Below are 19,737 nucleotides of genomic sequence, written 5' to 3'. Positions count from 1 at the left end.
CAGCCAGTAGATAACCAAAGCAACTATATCAACAAAAAAAGCAAGACTTGCAGTTATATAGTGCTTTTCATGGCAACTAGACACCTCAAAGTGCCTTACAGTCAATGAAGTACCTTTGAAGTGTAGTCACTGCTGTAGGAAATGCACCAGCCAATTTCCGCATAGGAAACTCCCACAAATAGCAATGTGATAATGACCAGATAATCTGTTTTTGTAATATTGATTGAGGGATAAATATTGGCCAGGACACCGGGATTAATGTTTCATATGCTGGTTTCATGGCCTATTTTATCTAGAGAGACTGCAGTTTGACTCAGGTAGTTACTTCAAACTGATTTATTTACAGTATGTACATGATGAGCTACTAAGTAGGCACCTTTATCCTGAGTGCTGACTATCCCATCTGCTGTACAGAGTTTCTAGCGCATGACTGTTGATGTCACTGTTGCATCATCATGTACATCACTCATTACCATAATTATTCTATTAACCCATTACATGGGACCTACCCCCAAACATACTGTCAACTTCTTTAATAACGATGTTAAACTATTTTAAAAATTATTTACATTGCATTTCCTTTAAACTATTTACATTGTGATTGCTCTACCACCTCCTCCCCTCAAAGTCCACTGGTCAGAGGTTAAGTTTTTGTGGTAGCTTCACAACTGTCCCTGACCATGTTGTTTTGGCCGCTGAGCAGAGTAGGTGGTCTTGAACTGGGTCATTAGGTGGGTTAGCATTCCACAAGCTGCTTGAAGTACCTTGGGACCTCCATCCCACATTATGTAGTAATCAAACCTGTGTTCTTGTGAATTCCAATGAAATCAGGGCTCTCCTGTTCTATCTGAAAGTACCAGACAGTGTTTGGAGCAGGTACGATCGTGGATGCTCCATTCTTTGAAGGACCACACTTTCTGATTTACAATCCCGAATCCAAACCCTCTGGCCTGGTGTTAAGTGGGTTAGATCTTGACCCCATGTCTGGAGTTGTACCACTGCTGCTGCTTCTCACGGAGGCCAGTCTCCATGTTCCTCATCCTTTTGTGGTCAGCTGGCAAAACATTAGGTTGGACGTTCCTTGGCAGCAGAGGGACATGTGTCTTTAGCCGTTGGCCCATGAGCAATTCTGCTGCTGAGAAACCATTAGCTAAAGGTGTAGCTCTGTAGTACAGCAGGGCTGAATTCCAGTCAGAATTATTTGTCGTTAAGGTCTTGATGGTTCTCATGGCTCTTTCAGTCTCTTCATTGGCTTGAGGGTGGAGGGGAGAACTGGTGACATGGGTGATCCCATTATCCTTGGCAAATTTTCTAAAGTGGTCAATGACGAATTGTGGCTCGTTATCTGAGACAATTTTGTATGGAAATCCGTGTGTGTAGAACATGGTCTGTGGTGCCCTGATCACAGACTCAGCTGGAGTAGTGTGTCTAGTCACTTCCAATCACCTTAAGTAGAAGTCAATGGCAATGAAGTATGCTTTGCCTTGAAAATCTTGCTTCTGCCAACCAGGATGGTACCAGGGGCTGTGTGCATAGCTGGCTATTAATTTTGCAGGTGTGGCAAGAGAAAACAAAATCTTGGATAGTATGTGTAATGCCCAGCCACCACAAAGATTGCGGTACTCGTCTTCTGAACTTCGCAATCTCCAGATAGCCTCCATGGAGCCTACGGAGGATCTCTTTCTGTATCATCTTGGGAATGACCAGGCGGTGGTTGAAGACCTGGAGATCATCCACTATCATTAGATGCCTGCATTGTTCATGATATTTATGGCAGAGCTGCTCAACAGGTCTATATTTAGACCAACCGTCTTGGCAGAGTTCTTGGACTTGAGGCATGTTCCACGTCTTCCTTCTGTGCTCTCCGTACATCTTGCAGCTTTCTGGTGGAGACTGGCAAGGAATTGATTATGGTTCAGGAGAATGTTTCCACCTCGGATACAAGTATGAAGTCCTCGGCAACAGCTTTGTCCATCATCACTCTGGATAGGGCATCAGCTGTGGTCTGCACCTTTCCTGGCACATACACAGATGTGTACTGGTAACGCATCAACCAAAGCCTGAACCTTTCAATGCATAGGGGCATTTTGACGATCTCTGTGGAATTCAAGTGGGTGATTAATGGTTTATGGTTGGTCTCAAGCTGAAAAGTGTTCAGAACTAGAGATAGTTTAAATAAGTTATATGTGTATTTGTGGGTGTTAGGAATGAGTTTTAGCTTTAAGTTTAAGTTTGATTTGTGTTTCTGTATTGGTGTGTTAAGAAAGGGGGAACTTAAGTTTTGGTTTCACTTTAAAAGATGCCTGCATTCTAATGAGGTTTAATGACTCTTGAAGGGAAGTTAAAACAAACTAGAGGTAGAAAAAAAACTGTACTATTGCCTAGCAACAGGGGTCCAGAGAGAGGGACCAACAGAGATGGAGAAAAACTGAAAAGTAGTTTCAGTTCAGCTGAAAGGAGCTGCCAGGAAAAGCAGCGTAGGAGAGAGACTGATAGTAAGTCCCAATTAAAGAAGAAGCCAAAACTAGGCAGTGGAACAGGAGAAAGGTCCCAAGACCTTCTGGTTAAAGGAAGAACAGGACTCTGGAAAAGTGAAGTCAAGAGTGAGACACAGAGAGGAAGGCTCCAACCTTAAAGGGAGAAAACTGCAGGACCCAGACTTAAAGTAAAATAGGTTTGCGAGAAGCCAGGAGATCCAAGGAGACAGCCGAAGGTGGCTGTGATCTAACCTTACACTTGCAGATTCATTCCACCTGGTCCTTGAAGTTCAATGTTTGATGGCTGGACGGGAATTGTTTTGAGCCATGCTAAATTATCAGGAAACACCAACTCCAGTATCAAGCTTAAAGTTGGTTTTAGAACCTATAACTTCCATTGTGACGGACTAGTAGGCTTTTTCATGATTCTTTACTTCTCCCAGGAAGTCTGATAGCATTTGTTTGTTGATGGTCAATTTTCTGAGTGCCTTGTGTGCTATATTTGTTTTGTTGCTTTCTTCCCTTAGAGGAGGTTTTAAATTTACAGAACTGCTTGAAGTGTCCTGTCCTCCCACATCAGAAACACTCTGCGCCCTCTGCTGGGAAATCTCGCTGTCTGCTGCTTCTTTGCCCTGCAGCATAAGCACTTCAAGATGGCTGTTGTAGGGTTCACGCCCTTTTGGCTGTTTTGGTGGGCTTTTGAGTGTGCAGGGCTACCGCCTTTGGGCCTAAGCATTTAGCGGAGATCACCAACGCCTTGGTGTGTTGGCGGATGGGGGCCGATCTCACTTCCTTAGTTCGGTCTGACTAATGGAGTGAAGCAGTTGATCAAGTATGAGGTTGTCTTTAATACCCCATGCTTGCAGCAACTAGCTAGCTTGGATGGGTCAGTAAGTAAGGAACAATTCGACGGATTCCCCTGGTTAGTGAAATCTCTGTTTGGATCATACTAACCTGCTTTTAGGACAGATTTGAAGTCTGCGGAGGTTTCTTGTACCCACTGTCTCAGGTGGACCTCGTCGGCAATAGGTCCTTTGGCTTAGAGGAATGAACTATCCTGGTTCTTCTGCTTTTTGGTAAGGAGATCTGAGGCTGCTCGATACCTTAAGAGGTTCTCTCGCCACGACTTCCAATGTTGGCCTCTGTGCGGGACCGTGAGACTTTCAAACGAATGGGATAGGGACAGCGACTGCTTACCTGGTGTTGCCATCGCTACTGCTTTCCTGTTGACCTCCTTCTTAGGTACGTTTGCAGATTGTTGTTCAATTAGGTTTTGTTCCAGTTTCATGCCGTGGGTGTTCTGTCGATGGCACCAACGCTTCATTAGATTGGTGTAATCACTGCTGCTACCATGTTTCATATACTTGTTGCGTAGTCAGGGTAGTGTGTGGCTTGGAGGGGGATTTCCCATCTGTCTCTGCCCTTGTCTTTAGAATTGATAGAGATTGTGGGCTTGGAAGGTACTGTTGAAGGAGGCTTGGTTAGTTGTTGCTGTGCATCCTGTAATTGGTGTACATTGCCATCACTGTGCGCTGATGGTGGAGGGAATGAATATTTAACTTGTGGATGAGGTGCCATGTAAGTGGGCTGCTTCATCCTGGATGGTGTTGGAGCTGCACGCATACCACGAGTAGTATATTCCATCACATTCCTGACTTGGGCCTTGTAGATGGTAGACAGGCTACGAGGAGTCAAGAGGTGAATTATTCATCACAGAATTTCCCTCCTCTGACCTACTCTTGTAGACACAATATTTATATGGTTTGTCCAGTTAAGTTGCAGGTCAATGGCAGCCCCCAGGATGTTGATGGTGGGGTATATTGCAGTGGTAATGCCATTGAATGTCAAGGGGTGATGGTTAGATTCTATCTTGTTGGAGATGGTCATTGCCTGGCACTTGTGCGGCAAGAATGTTACTTGTTGCTTATAAGTCCAAACCTGAATGTTGTCCAGATCTTGCTGCATTTGAGCACAGACTGCTTAAGTATGTGAGGAGTCACAAATGGGACTGAACACTGTGCAATCCTCTGCAAATATCCCCACTTCTGACCTTATGATGGAGGATGAATCAGCTGGAGATGGTTGGGCTAAGGTCACACATCTGACCTTGTTAAAAGCCTTGCTAAAATCCATGTAGGCTACATCAAACATGCTACCTTCATTGACACTCCTTGTTGCCTCCTCAAAGAATTCAATCAAGTTAGATATAACATTCTTCTAAAAATTCCATGCTGACTGTCTTTGATTAATCTATACCTTTCTAAATGATTTATACAGTGTCTCATTTTTTTTCAATACTTTGCCCACCACTGAGGTTAGGCTGACTGGCCTGTAATTACTCAGGTACCACTTCCTCCCATTTTAAACTATGGTGCAAGGTGAAACAGTCCTCCAACACTTGCCTGTAGCTACAGACAATTGAAAAATGATGATCGCAGCTTTTGCTATTTCTTTCCTTGCTTCCCTTCGCAGCTTGGGATACATTTCATCTGGGCCTGGCAATTTATCCACTTTCAAGGGTGTCAAACACCTTAATGCCAGAGGAAATTGAATATAGACGCATATAGCACTACACTCACATGTAGGAAGGGTAAATCGACCACAAACATATTCCATGGGGTGTGCTGAAGGTGATAGAGACTGAGGAGTCTAAGATTCTACACTAATCATGTTCAACAAATGCAGAGCAACAATCAACAAAGCTGATAAAATGTTGAACCACATAGCCAAAACTGTAGAATATAAGCTACAGGAAGTAATACTAAAACTATACTCTGCTGGTTCAAACCATCTTTGAATACTTTGTTGAATTGCCAAGAAACAAATGATGTATTCAAATACTAGAAGCAATGCAGAGAAAAGCCTGGAAGATAATCATGAATGTGATTCCCAGTTATGAAGAAAGACTGAAAAATCTTTGGCTTTTCAACCTTAGAAGAAAGATTTTTTTAAGAGGATTGTTAAAAGCATAGAAAGTTATATTTTTAAAAATTATTTCATGGGATGAGTGCACTGGCAAGGCCAGCAACTTTTGACCATCCCCAATTCCCCTTGAGAAGATGATGGTGAGCTGCCTTCTTGAACTGCTGCAGTCCATGTGGTGTAATTACACCCACAGTGCTGTTAGGGAGGTTTTTGACCCAGTGACAGTGAACAAATGGCGATATAGTTCCAATTCAGGATAGTGTGTGTCTTGGAGGGGAACTTGCAGTTGGTAGTGTTCCCATGTGTCTTCTGCGCATGTCCTTCTGGGTGGTAGATGTTGTAGAAGGTGCTGTATCAGGAAGCTTGACGAGTTGCTGCAGTGCATCTTGTAGATGGTACACACTGTTGCTACTGTGTGTTGGTGATGGAGGGAATGAATGTTTAAGGTGGTGGATGGGATGCCAATCAAGCCAGCTGCTTTGTCCTGGTTCACATCAAGTTTCTGGAGTGTTGTTGGAGCTGCACTTAACCAAGCAAGTGAAGAGCATTCCATCACACTTATGACTTACAGATGGTGGAGAGGCTTTAAGAAGGAATGAGGTGAGTTGCTTGCCACAGAATTCCTAGCCTTTGACCTGCTCTATTAGCCACAATATTTGTATGGCTAGTCCAGTCAAGTTTCTGGTCAATGGTAACGCCCCCCCCCCCCACCCCCCATCCCCGGCCCCAGTATGTTGATGGTGGGGGATTCAGAGATGGTAATGTTGTTGAATGTCAAGAGGAGATGATTAGATTCTCTCTTGTTGAAAATGGTCATTGCCTTGCATTTGTGTGTCACAAATGTTACTTGCCACTTATCAGCCCAAACTTTAATGTTGTCCAGGTCTTGCTGCACACAGAGGGGGGAGGTGGTGGCATTGTCACTGGACTAGTATTCCAGAGACCCAGGGTAATCCTCTGGGGACTCGGGTTCAAATCCCATGGCAGATAGTGAGATTTGAATCCAACAAAAAAAAGTCTGATGACGACCAAAAACCCATCTGGCTCACTAATGTCCTTCAGGGAAGGAAATCTGCTGTCCTTACCTGATCTGGCCTACATGTGAATCCAGACCCACAGCAATGTGGTTGACTCTTAAATGTCCCCTGAACAGGGTAATTAGAGATGGGCAATAAATGCTGGCCTAGCCAGCGACATCCACATCCCAGGAATGAATGAAAAAGATACAGACTGCTTCAGTGTCAGAGGAGTTTCAAATGCTACTGAACACTACAACCAACAGTGAACATCCCCACTTTGACCTTATGATGGAGGGGGCAGGTCATTGATGAAGCAGCTGAAGATGGTTGAGCTTAGGACACTACCCTGAGGAACTCCTGCAGCGATGTCTGGGACTGAGATGATTGGCCTCCAACAAACACACCATCTTCCTTTGTGCTAGGTTCCTTTTTCCCATTGACTTCAATTCTGCTAGAGCTTCTTGATGCCATACTTGATCAAATGCTACATTGATGTCAAGGGCAATCACTCTCACCTTATCTCAGTTCAGTTATTTTGTTCATGTTTGGACTAAGGGCATAATGTGGTCAGGAGCCGAATGGGCACTGGCGGAACCCAAACTGAGCATCAGTGAGCAGGTTATTGCTGTGTACATGACGCTTGACAGCACTGTCAACGACACCTTCCATGTTTGATGATCAAAAGTAGACTGATGGGATGATACTTAACCGGTTTGGATTTTCCTTTTTTTGTTGTGGACAGGGCCTCAATAATTTTCCACTTTTTTGGGTAGATACCATTGTTGTGGTTGTACTGGAACAGCTTAGACCGGGGTGCAGCTCGTTCTGAAGCATAAATCTTCAGTACTAGTGCTGGGATACTGTCCGGGCCCATAGCCTTTGTATCCAGTGCCTTCAGCTGTTTCTTGATATGGAGTGAACAAGTTGGCTGAAGACTGGAATCTGTGATGTTGGGGACCTCCTGGAGGAGGCTGAGATGGATCATCCACTCAGCTCTTAGAATTAGGGGTCTTAAGGTTCAAACTAGTAATTTTATCACTGATATGGGGAACATTCTTTACACAAGAGGGCCCAACACAAACATCAAACTTGCAGATAAGTTCGTGAAGGCCAAAACCATGGAATCAGTGAAGAAACGCCTACAATGTGGGGACCTCTCTGGATAGATGAATGCAGATGGGACGGATATCCTTTCTCACCTGCTAGTGGGTGGGTGGGTGAGAGAATGAATGAATGAGCTGAGTTACGGCGGCCATTGGCTGCCTTAAGCCCAGCACTCGCGATACTACGAGTGTCGACCGTCCTGAGTGCTGATTGGACGGTTGCCGAACACGGCGGCTGCAAGATGGAGGAGGCCTTGTCAGTGGGATCAGCGAGAGTTTGTAGTGTCTGTGAATGACATAGAGGTTAAGGGTCAACAATCCGTCGAGCTAATTTTATTCCGACTTTCGATTTAGGTGGTCGCCGAGAGCTATCCTCTGACGCCCGTTTGAATTGCAGACTTGTAGCTGGATGGTCCGGCCTGGTTCAGCCCAGTCTAGGGTGCTGGTGAAAAGCTACCGGCGAAAGAGGACAAAACTTTACCTCAAGTCGGGGAGCTCCGAAGGGCACATTACAGATTTTTTTTTTTAATGTGTTTTGGTAATTGCTTTCTTTTTTTTTAAGCGAATAACTAACTGATTGGATTGAAAAGGGGTTCGAATCCAAGGTTAAAGGTTACTTTTGTTCTGGCTATGTTTATAGTCGTTGAAGATTTATTTTAGTTGACGAAAAGTGGACATTTAGCTGTTGAGCACCTGGGCTAATATTCTAGAAAAAAAAAATCTTCATGAGCGTTTAGATTGAGATTTTAGAAAACAATGTGAAGAATTGCTGCAAATTGCTGAAATGGTTGGGGTCAGAATGAGCTTAGTGTAAACCACCGAATGCATAAATTTACAAAATGCATAATTTGTAACTTTATGCATAAGTTCCCTCAAAGCTACTCTCAATTAATGAAAATGGAGTCCATACGTGCACAGAACTTAAAACTTGAACAAAAGGAATCACTGCCAAGCCTGTTAAAATCTCAACGCTTCTGTCCAACACTTAGGCCATGGAATAATTTCAAATGCTGAAGAATGTTTCCGTGTAGCATTTTTAATGGTCTGAGCAAAATTTGAGTGGTTTTTATATAGATTTTAATTTTCTAGGATGACAGTAGTGCCTCAGCGGTGGATACTCATGTCTCCTAGTCAGGAGGTTGTAGGTTTAAGCATCACTTCAGAGACTTGAGCATATAATCTAAAATGACACATCTGTGTAGTAATGAAGAACTCAAGGAATGCTGCAATAATGGAGTAGTTGACTTTCTGATAAAATCTTAAAGCTGGTCCCTGTCTGTCCTCTCATTTGGATGTAAAAGATCGCATGGTACTTTTTGAAGAAGAGCCGAGGGTGTTCTGATGTTTTGGCCAACATTTATATGTCGGCCAAGATCACTAAAACCCATTTATTTTGTTGCTGTTGTGGAACTTTCTTGTGCACAAATTGGTAGCTACATTTCCCCTCTTTACATTTTTTTGTAAAGCAGTCATTTTTGTAATGTGGAACATCCTTAGGTTGTGAAAGGTGCTAAATAATTGCAAGTTTGTTTTTTCTTTCATGTGGTGGGAAGAATGAAAGACGATACAAGCTAAGTGGTACATTTTTAAAGGGGGTGAAAGAACACGGGGACCTGGGTGTGTTTGTACACACCTAGGTGTGTAAGTCTTTGAGGTGGCAGGGCAGGTTGATAAAGCAGATGGAATCCTGAGCTTTAGGCATAGAGTACAAAATGCAGGAATTTATACTAATCCTAGATAAAATTTCTGGTTTAACCCCAGTTGGAATATTGGGTGGTATTTTGTGCTCACCCATGTGTCATGTTTGGTAGGGTGGGTGCTTAATTGGGCAGGATGGTGGTGGGTGGAGGCCTTGCCACCTTCCCACCTCCACCCTGATTAATTCTGTCGTGGGAAGACCAGTGGACGGCCTTCACACCCTGCTGCCAATTGAAGCTCGAGGGGAAATTAATGCCTGCTTAAGGGCCTCATCCTGCCGCCACTAGTATTAAACCAGTGACAGGCCGGTCTGTTGCCATGTAGAGAGCATGACCAACAAATGTGGGAGGGTGGCGGGGAGATGGTCTTCATTCAAAAGCACTTGGTGCCTGATCGAGGGATCTGACATCGGGAAGGGAGCGCCCACTGAAAGCCAGCCCCCATCCCTTGCTCCTGACCTCCCTCACCACTTCCTGTCGTGGCCCCCACCCTGTGAAACCTCCCCTGCGATCATTTACCTCTGGCCTGGGTTGCTCTGCAATACTGGGCCTCTGGTTGTTGTTGTTGTTACGGCAGCAGCTGCCGCCTCCCCAGGGGCGCTGCTGAACAAAAGAGCAGCCAGCCTCTGATTGGCCAATAACTATCGGCAGGACCTCCCATCCCCAGGGTCCTGATCCCATGGAAGGCATGCTGCCCACCTGTTAATTACCTATTTGGCTCATAATTCGGCAGGGTTTCCCCAAAGGAGGCAAAGCGGGTCTCTTGCTGGCACTCGGTGGCCAAGACCCCCATCGCTTCCATAAAATTCCTCCCTTTATCTTCAATTCTGTTTACACGTATTAGGAAGGAAATGAACGTGTTGGCTAGGATAAAGAAGAGACTTCCTAAAATGGTGCAAGGGATGACAGATTACTTTGATTGGAGAAGCTGAGGTTGTACTCCTTAGAACAGTTAAAGCCAAGAGGAGATTTGATAGAGGTGTTTAAAATTATAAAGGGATTAGACAAAGTAAATAAGAGAAACTGTTTCCAGTGGGTGAAGGGTCAATGATCAGAGGGCAGTGATTAAAGTTGGCAAAAGGACCAGAGGTGACATGAGGTAAAACTTTTATTAATGCAATTTGGAATGGACTGGAATGTTCCCTGTAAAATCTTATTGTTTTGCGTGACCAGTTTTTTCAATGTTCAGTACCTTTAAACTTTGTTATGCAGCTGCGAAGTGCAGTATTTAACCTAGCACAAGGCTTGTGCAGTATCTATCAAAGCGCTGCACAGCCACCCATGCGGGTTAGCAGAAATATTGCCTGATCAAGTGATGGGTACAGATTCAGTAGCAGCTTTCAAAAGGGAATTTGAAAAATATTTGAAGGAAAATAAAATGCAGGGATATGGGTAAGAGCTGGGTGGCGAGGCTAATGAGATTTCTCTTTGAAAGAGCCAGTGTAGACTTGATGGGCTGAATGACCACCTTCTGAACTGAACTATCCTGTGAATCTTGATATGTTATTTAACTTGAAACCATTCGAAACATTTTGAACCTTTTCAGAAGTGAGGCCTCCTCTGCCTTAGAACACTTCTAATGTTGTGGATTTTTTTGGGTACATTTTGTTTCTCAATTATTTGCATTTCTACAGCATCCTCGTGAGTGGCTTACAGTGGAAGACAGATTGATACCAAATGGAGAGATAAAGAAGGAATAGAAAAGTTGCAAAATTAGTTATTGAATAGAAAATATTTATGAAGGCTTTAAAAGCTGTGAGGTGTGTTATAGATATTCAGAGAGCAATTTGTAGAAGGCAGGCACTGAGTGGGTGAGGGAGTAGGAAGCAATGAGTAAGTTCTTAAAATAAAATACTGTATTTCCTGGAAATCTGAAACAACAGAAAATTGCTGGAAACATATAGCAAGTAAGGTAACCTCAATGGGAAAGATAAGTTAACACTCCAGATATAAAACCCATTGTTAGAACTTGATAAAAGGCTATACATCTGAAAAATGAACTTTTTTTCCTTTTCCAGAGATGTGGCCTTGCCTGCTGAGTGCTTCTGGATTTTTTTGTTTTGAAGAGTAAACTGCTCCCTGAGGGGACATGGGGCTGCAGATAATTTATTATTGAGATTGTGAAGAAACTTGAAGGTGATGATGAGGATCCTGAAGTCAGTTTTCTGGGGGCATGATGTGGAAATGAAGTTTGACATAATGCTGGGCTTGATACTGGTGAGGATATAACTTCTGAATTGGATTACTCTGGAAACTGGAGGTGAGGCGGCAATGCTGGAGAAATCAAACTTCAGCCATAAAGGCGCAAGTGGGGTTTCAGCAGCAGTGAGGGAGCAACAGAGTTGGAGACCTCAGATGTTTTTGAGAATTTAGATATGCATTAAATGTGGGGAAGGAGGCTGAGTTTGGTGTTGAATGGCATGACAGTGTTGTGCATCTTGGGCCTTAATCTGGAGTTTTTTGTTTGGGTGCAGAGTTGCTGGGAACTGAAGTGATTAGCTTTGATTTTACTGAGGTTGAGTTCAGAAATTTCAGCTCATACAGATTTTAACATTGGAAAGGCTTTTAGAAATTTCACTGATGACTGTGACAAAAGGTAGAATGTTTGACTATACCTGTAGTATTTTGTTTTTGGTTCTTTTTGTGGTTAAAAACAAGTTAATTTAAAGAAAATAACACTGTTGGATATGCATCTGTGGAGAGAAACAGAGTTAATATTTCTGGTCAATGTTTCTCTCCATAGGTGCTGAGTTTTTGCAGCATTTTTGTTTTTAATTCAGATTTCCAATATCCACAGAATTTTGCTTTTGTATCAATGTTCTATTAGCTACGTAGCAGCCAGGAAACAGATGCTGTTATGCTTACAGGTATCATTAAGTAATGCCTTAGATTACATTCTTCTTTACCTGCCCCTTTTATTCATTTGATTTCAAAGATCTATTGCATTGCATCTCTTGGGTTGTTTCAGCAGTTAATAGGTTGTGGTCATTGTAACTTTTTAATTAAGTGTATTAGTAAAAGAAAAAATTCCAGTTTCTATGCAGGCTTGAATTTGGCAAAAAGGCAAGCTATATCTTGTGATGTTTTCTGGGAAGTAGAACCATTATAAGTGACATCCTGTGGATGTTTTACATCCTGACACAAGTTCCTTTGTTCGGTCATAGAACCTTAAAGAGATTAATAAGTATAGAATACACAGCTCAGGAACGGACCATTCAGCTCAACTTGTCCATGGCAACATTTATGCTCCGCTCGAGCTTCCTCCCATACTTCCTCATCTAACTGTATCAGCATAACCCTCTATTCCCTTCTCCCTCATGTGTTTATCTAGCCTTTCCTTAAATTAAGCTGTATTATTTGTCCCAACCACAACCTGTGCTAGCAAGTTCTATATTCTCTTCAGTCTCCGGGCAAAGAAGTCTCTTGAATTCCGTATTTAATTTCTTATATTGAAGGCAGGGTTCAAAATACATGGAGATGGTAGATGAATTTGCCCTCAAGCCCCCAAAAAAGCCCAGGACAATTCAATCACAGGGGCAACCAATGAGAGAAAACCTACCCCGTGAACGTGAAAGTTAAAGAACCCCTGAGAAGCTGCTCCTCCAATCAGGGGCTGCTTCTCTCCCTTACTTGCTTCTCATAGGCTTATTAGTGCAGGAGAGAAACAGCTTGTTATTGGAGGAGTAGCAAGCAATGGGAAGGTGAGTGGTGGCGCATCAGCCTAAGTACTGGAATGGCAGTGGTGAGAGAGGCTGCAGAGGGGAATGGGGTTGCTGGGCGAGAGGCAGCAAGGAATTGAATGGTCACTGTTGTCTGTGTACAGGCTTCAGCATCCATGGCAGTGTTCAGGAATGATTTAGAAATTTGGTCACAGCCCTTTCAAAGCAAGTGCAAGCATAGCAAACTAAGTGCACAGGCAACTGGTCTCTGAACCTCAAACCTGCCACGTAAATGCTATATGGGCCTCACATTAGTCTGGAGACTAGTCTCCTCAGAGGCAAGGGAGAAATCCAACAGGATGTGGAAGAATGAAAGATCAAGAGGGGAGAGGTTGTGATGGGGAGAGAACAGCTTTGAACCTGTCAAAGCAATACAGGGCTAACTGGGAGCCAGGAAAACTTGGAGTTACTGAAGCAATGAATTCCTTGCAAATTAATGTGGAATCTCTAGCTTAAGGCTGCATTAAGGAGTTATTGTATTGTGAAAAAATGTAGTGGATGTTATTGTACTGCACGCTGTGTTAATTGTATAATTTAATATTGAACAGCTTCCTTTCATAAGAAAGAGTTGCATTTGTGTTATCACATCAAAATGTTTCATAAACTGAATTATTGAGATGCAGTGACTTATAGGGAATCATGCAAACATTTTGCATATACTAAGATTCCAACAGGAATAAACAACCTGCATTTTTATAGTGCTTTTTATGACCTTAGCACATCCCAAAGTGCTTTACAGTCAATGACATACTTTGTAAGTGTAGTCACTGTTGTAATGTGTGGTCTGCCCAAGGCTAGGTATGAGTTTAGAATAACTTCTCTGCTTTTGAATTCTGTCTCTCCTAAATAAATTTTAGTGCTTTGTTTGCTTGCCTTATTAACCTGCCTTGCTACTTTTAGTGATTTGTATATTCGTATTCCAAGATCCCTTTGCTCCTCCACCCCATTTAGATTCCTATTTTACAAGTAATATGAGCTTCCTATTTTTACCAAAAGGTGATACCTCATGCTTATCTGTTTTGAAATTTAATTTGACAATTTTATGCCCAATCTGGAAGTTTATGAACATTGTCTTGTAATTCGTTACAGTCAACCTCACCTGTGACTGTCCTCTTCCACCCCACCGCCAAAAATATTTAGTGCCATCCACAAATTTAGAAATTGTTTTTTAATTCTAGCATCTAACTCATTAATACAGATCATGAATGAAAGTAGTACCAGCACTGATCCTAGTGGGACAGCATCTTCCACCTTCTGCCACTCTGAATAGCTACCCTTTACCCCAACCCTTTGCTTTCTCTCTTGCAGCCCACTAGCTATCCATTTTGCTACTTTTCTCTGCATGCTCTAACTTCAAACTTCATTATCTATTGTGTGGCACCTTATTGAAGGTGCTAATGAAATCTAGATACATTACATCTGCATTCCACTCGTCTACTCTCTGTTAACTCTTTAAAAGGTTCAGTGAGTTTAGCCGTATAGGACTTTTTTTTTCTCCTGCAGTAGGAATTTCCTTTTTTTTTTCCCTTCATTCACGGGGTTTGGGCTTCACTGGCTGGGCCAGCATTTATTGCCTAACCCTAGTTGCCCTTGAGAAGGTGGTGGTGAGCTGCATTCTTGCACCACTACCAATGTTAAGTTGACAGGTCTATAGTTCTCTAGCCATGTTGTATCTACCTTAAATATTGAAATAATGTTAGCTATCTGCCTGTCCTCTGGCTACATCTTATTCTAGCAAATTATTAAAGATGTGTGATAGTACATCTGCTACCTCTTCTCCAGATTTTATTTCAAATGTATGGATGCAATCTGACTGCACCAGGGTTTTTATCCTTTTTGAATTTGATTATTTAATATTTCTCCTTTTCTATTTTAAATGTGGCTATATCAATCTAATCTAATCTTCCAATGTCATCTCCACCTGATCTGCCTCCTGGGTAAATACCAAAGTAGAATAATGATTTACTATAAAAGCAAAATACTGCAGATGCTGGAAATCTGAAATAAAAACAGAAAATGCTTGAAAAACTCAGCAGGTCTGGCAGCATTTGTGGAGAGAGAAAGAGTTAACATTTTGAGTCAGTATGACTCTTCAGAGCTGAAATACTGAAATGTGTTCTGTCTATTATTGTGCTCTGAAAAAGAGCCATATGGACTTGAAACATTAACTGTTTCCCTCTCCATTAGTGATGTAATATTTCTTCCGTTTTGTTGCTTCTAATATCCTGTCTATCCCTTAGTAGCCCTAATCCCATATTGACTTTCTTGTGATGTATCTTGCAAGCCAAATACAGTAACAAAAATATGAGACTTGTTTCAGTTGCTCTAGTAGACATTGTGGGAGCTTAGTAACATAAGGTTATGGTAAAGATCCTCGATTCCAAACTAATTTTACTGAAAATTTTAATGCTAAGGACACAACTTATTTTCTATATTACAAGTAGGAATAGTTGTGTTCTGTTACTGTAAATTTGCTATTAGTCTCTTGTACTGTTTTCTTGGCTATTAATAAACTTGCTTGTAGTTTATACTCTAAACTGTAGATTGTATATTGCACTGCTTTCTGGGATCAAGGACATCATGTATGGGCATGTGATTATTTGGCTTACAAAATACTAACAAGGGTTTCTGTTTAACTCTTGGTTTGTTAGAATTACCCAGATACTGAGCATTAAGAAATACACTGCAGCTTGGGCAACAACTGCTTGCTTATAATTGGTCTTTGACACTGAGCATAAGAAAGGTATCTTGAGGTAAAGATTCAAAAACTGAGAAGTGTTGGGATCGCTGGAAAGATGTAGAGAGATGGAATGGGTGTCATTAAACATACCTGAACTTCTGAATGATATCGCCAAAGGATAGCATTTGAATAAGCAAGTGGAATGAACAAAAGAGGGAACCATGAGGCATACTACCTCATGTTGACCCATGATCCGAAACCTTCCTTACAATTGGCTTAAAATACTTGTAATTGACTTTAGTGTTACTGCTTCATTTTAGGTGAACTGTCGAGAGGTACAGATGCAATAGTAAAAGTCAAAAGAAGGAAAATTGAATTAAAAATCCACTTTCACTTTACCACCTCAATTAAATTGAATAGTAAATTTATTTATATGTTGCTTATTACATTTAACTGTCAGTGCTCATTTGGCAACTTTCTTTGATTCAAGCCCCACTACAGTCAGCACTTGAACATGTAATCTGTTCTTGACACTACTGAAGGAAAACTCTATCGTCTCTTTTTTAATTTGTTCATGGAATATGGATGTTGTTGACGAAGCCAGAATATATTGCCTATCCCTTGAGAAGGTGATGGTAACTGTCCTTTGAACCGCTACAGTCCATGTGGCATAGGTACTTCCAGAGTGTTGCTAGGTAGAGAGTTCCAAGATTTTGACCCAGCAACAATGAAGGAACAGTATATTTCCATGTCAGGATGCTGTGTGACTTGAAGGGAAACTTGCGGGTGATCGTGATCCTATGAATCTGCTACCATTAGAGGTAAAGGTCACGGATTTGGAAAATGATGCCAAAGAAGCCTTGGTGAGTTGCTGCAGTGCATCTTACAGTACATACTGCAGGCACGGTAGACTAGTGGGGGGAGTGAATGATTAAGGTGGTGGATGTGGGCTGCTTTATCCTGGATGGTGTCAAGCTTCATGGTGGTATTGGAGCTGCACTTATCCAGGCATGTGAACAGTATTCATTACACCCCTAACATGTGCCTTGTAGGTGGTGGACAGGCTTTGTGGAGTCAGTAATTGAGTCACTCGCTGCAGAATTCCCAGCCACTGACCTGCAGTTGTAGCCATAGTATTTATGTGGCTGATCCTGTTCAGACTTTGGTCAATGATGACCCCCTTCAGGGTATTAATGTTGGTAATTCAACCCAGGAAATGCTGTTAAATGTCAAGTGGAGATGGTTGTTGCCTGGCACATGTATGGCACAAATGTTATTTGCCATTTAGCAGCCCAAGCCTGAATGTTGTCCAGATCTTGGATATGGGCGTGTACTGCTTCATTATTTGAGGAGTTGTGAATGGAACTGAATGCTGCAATCACCAGCGAACAACCTCTTTCCGACCTTATGTTGAAGGGAAAGTCATCAAGAAGCAGCTGAAGATGCTTGATAGGACACTCCCCTGTGGAACCCCTGTGGTGATGATCTGAAGCTGAGATCGTTGGCCTCCAACAGCCACTTTGTACTAGACATGTCCCCAACCAATAAAGAGTTTTCCCCTGTGGAGAGGAATACAGTTAACGTTTCGAGTCCGTATGACTCTTCAACAGAACTAAGGAAAAACAGAAGAGAGGTGAAATATAAGCTGGTTTAAGGTGCGTGGGACAGGTAGAGCTGAATAGAGGGCCAGTGATAGGAGGAGATTGCCAAAAGATGTCATAGACATCTCTGAAGATGGAGGCACATATTTGAGGTTTTTTATTTGCACTCGAGCTGGACTCCCCACTCCTTTTATTTGTTTAATTGCCCACCAATATTCGCAACTGCATGTGGCAGAACTTTAATCTGATGCACTGATTGTGGGATTGTTTAGCTCTGTCTATGGCATGCTTTGTATGAGAGGTTGATAATGTTAAAATGATAATGGTCAAAAAGCAAAAATTTCTTAACTTTGTATGAGACATGGTAAAGAAAAATAAAACATTGGGTCTGAAAATAGATTGGTGACAATGAGCCAGGTGCTACACTTGATTTACAATTGGTTTAGGCTTCAGGGTTTTTAGGGCCATTTTAAAGATTTGACATGATAGCTATGTCAAGTTATATGGCATTACAGAATCACAGAATCTTTACCTTGCAGAAGGAGGCCATTCGGCCCATCGGGTCTGCACTGGCTCTCTGAAAGAGCATCCTACTTAGTCCCACCGCGCTGCCTTATCCCCATAACCTTGCACATTGCTTCTTTTCAGATAGCCATCTAATTCGTTTTGGAATACCTCAATCGAACTTGTTTCCACCAATCTCTCAGGAAGCTCGTTCCAGACTCCAACCACCCTCTGGGTGAAAAAAATTTCCTCACGTTCCTTACTCCTTTTGCCAATTATTTTGAATCTGTGCCCTCTAGTTCTTGATGCTTCCTTGAGTGGGAACAGTTTCGCATTATTTACCATGTCCATAGCCCTCAGCATCTTGAATACCTCTATCAAGTCTCCTCTCAGCCTTTCCTCCAAGGGAAATAGTCCCAACCTCTCCAATCTATTCTCATAGCTACAGTTCTTAACCCTTGGAATCATTCTTGTGTATTTCCTCTGCACTCTCTCCAATGCCTTCTCGTCCTTCCTCTAGTATGGCGCCCAAAACGACGCAGTACTCCAGATGAAACCCAACTTGTGTCTTATACAAGTTCAACATAACCACCTTACTCTTGTGCCCAATGCCCCTAATAATAAAGCCTAAGATACTATATGCTTTGTAACTGCTCTCTCAACATGCCCTGCCATCTTCAATGACTTATGTACATATACACCAAGGCCCTCTGTTCCTGCACCTCCTTTAGAGTTTCTCCCTTTATTTTATACTGTCTCACCATATTTTTCTTGCCAAAATGAATTACCTCTCACTTCTCCGCACTGAACTTCATCTGCCACTTGTCTGCCCCATCTGTCCTTTTGAAGTTCAAGGCTATCCTTATCACAGCTGACAACATTTCCAATCTTTGTATCATCTGCAAATTTTGAAATCATGCCTTGAACACTGCAGTCTAGGTCATTAATATAGATCAGGAAGAGCAAGGGTCCCAACACTGACCCCTGGGGAACTCCACTACAAATCTTCCTCCCATCTGAAAAACATACATTAACCACTACTCTTTATTTCCTGTCACGCAGCCAATTTCTTATCCAAGTGCCTACTCTGCCTTTTATTCTATGAGAGAGAATTTTGCTCTCAAGTTTTTGGTGTGGCATTGTATCAAATGCCTTTTGAACATCCATATCCACCACATCAACAGTGCTGCCCTTATCAACCTTCTTTGTTACTTCCTCAAAATAACTCCAAGTTATCTGCAAGTTAGTTCAACATGATTTTCCCTTAATGAATCCATGCTGGCTTTCCTTAACTATCTTGCAAACCTCGCCGTGAGGGCGTTAGTCCCAGTCCTGTTAAGGTGTAACCCATTCTTGTACAGGTCCCAGCTGCCCCAGAACCAGTCCCAATGCCTCAGAAATCTAAAGCCCACTCTCCTATGACACTTCTTTGGCCATGTGTTGAACTGCTCAATCTTCCTATTATTATGCTCACTAGCACGTGGCATTGGGAATAATCCTGAGATTGCTGGTCTTGAGGTCCTGATTTTTAATTCCCTTCCTAACTCCCTGAAATCTGCTTTTAGGACCTCATCTCTTTTCCTATCTATATCATTGGTCCCAATGTGAACCACGACCTTTGGCTGTTCACCCTCCCCAAAAGAATGTCCTGCAGCCGTTCTGTGACATCCTTGACCCTGGCACCAAGAAGACAAAATGCCATCCTGGAGTCATGTCTACGGTCACAGAAATGCCTGTCTGCTCCCCTAACTATGGAATCCCCGACCACTATAGCGCTTCTACTCTTTCTCCTCCCATCCTGTGCATCTGGGCCACCTGTGGTGCCACAACCTGGCTCTTGCTACACCACACCCCCTGAGAGAGCATCTTGCTCACCAGTATCCAAAATGGAAAAATGGTTAGAGAGTGAGAGAGCCTCCGGGAATTCCTGCACTGCCTGCCTGTTTCTCTTAGATACTCTGGTGGTCAATATTCCCTCTCTGCCCGTGCACTTCTTAGCTGCGATGTGACCG

General features: G+C 42.5%; 1 protein-coding gene across 4 annotated transcripts in view; it reads left to right on the top strand.

Annotated features, from left to right (window-relative positions):
- The window catches only part of abhd18 (abhydrolase domain containing 18), a 128,869-nt gene that overhangs the window by 21,651 nt on the left and 87,481 nt on the right, over positions 1–19,737 (top strand). Inside the window, exon 1 of one of the 4 annotated variants that reach the window (XM_078539605.1) lies at positions 7,746–8,062. The exons of the other annotated variants lie outside the window; for them this stretch is intronic. The gene's annotated coding sequence lies outside the window, so the exon portion shown is untranslated. Of the gene's footprint in view, positions 1–7,745; positions 8,063–19,737 lie in introns of those variants that run through there. 4 annotated transcript variants of the gene reach the window in all.

This window comes from Cetorhinus maximus, chromosome 1, assembly GCF_964194155.1.
Source record: "Cetorhinus maximus chromosome 1, sCetMax3.hap1.1, whole genome shotgun sequence".
In the NCBI taxonomy this organism is placed as follows: domain Eukaryota; kingdom Metazoa; phylum Chordata; class Chondrichthyes; order Lamniformes; family Cetorhinidae; genus Cetorhinus; species Cetorhinus maximus.
This window is presented reverse-complemented; position numbering and strand designations above follow the sequence as displayed.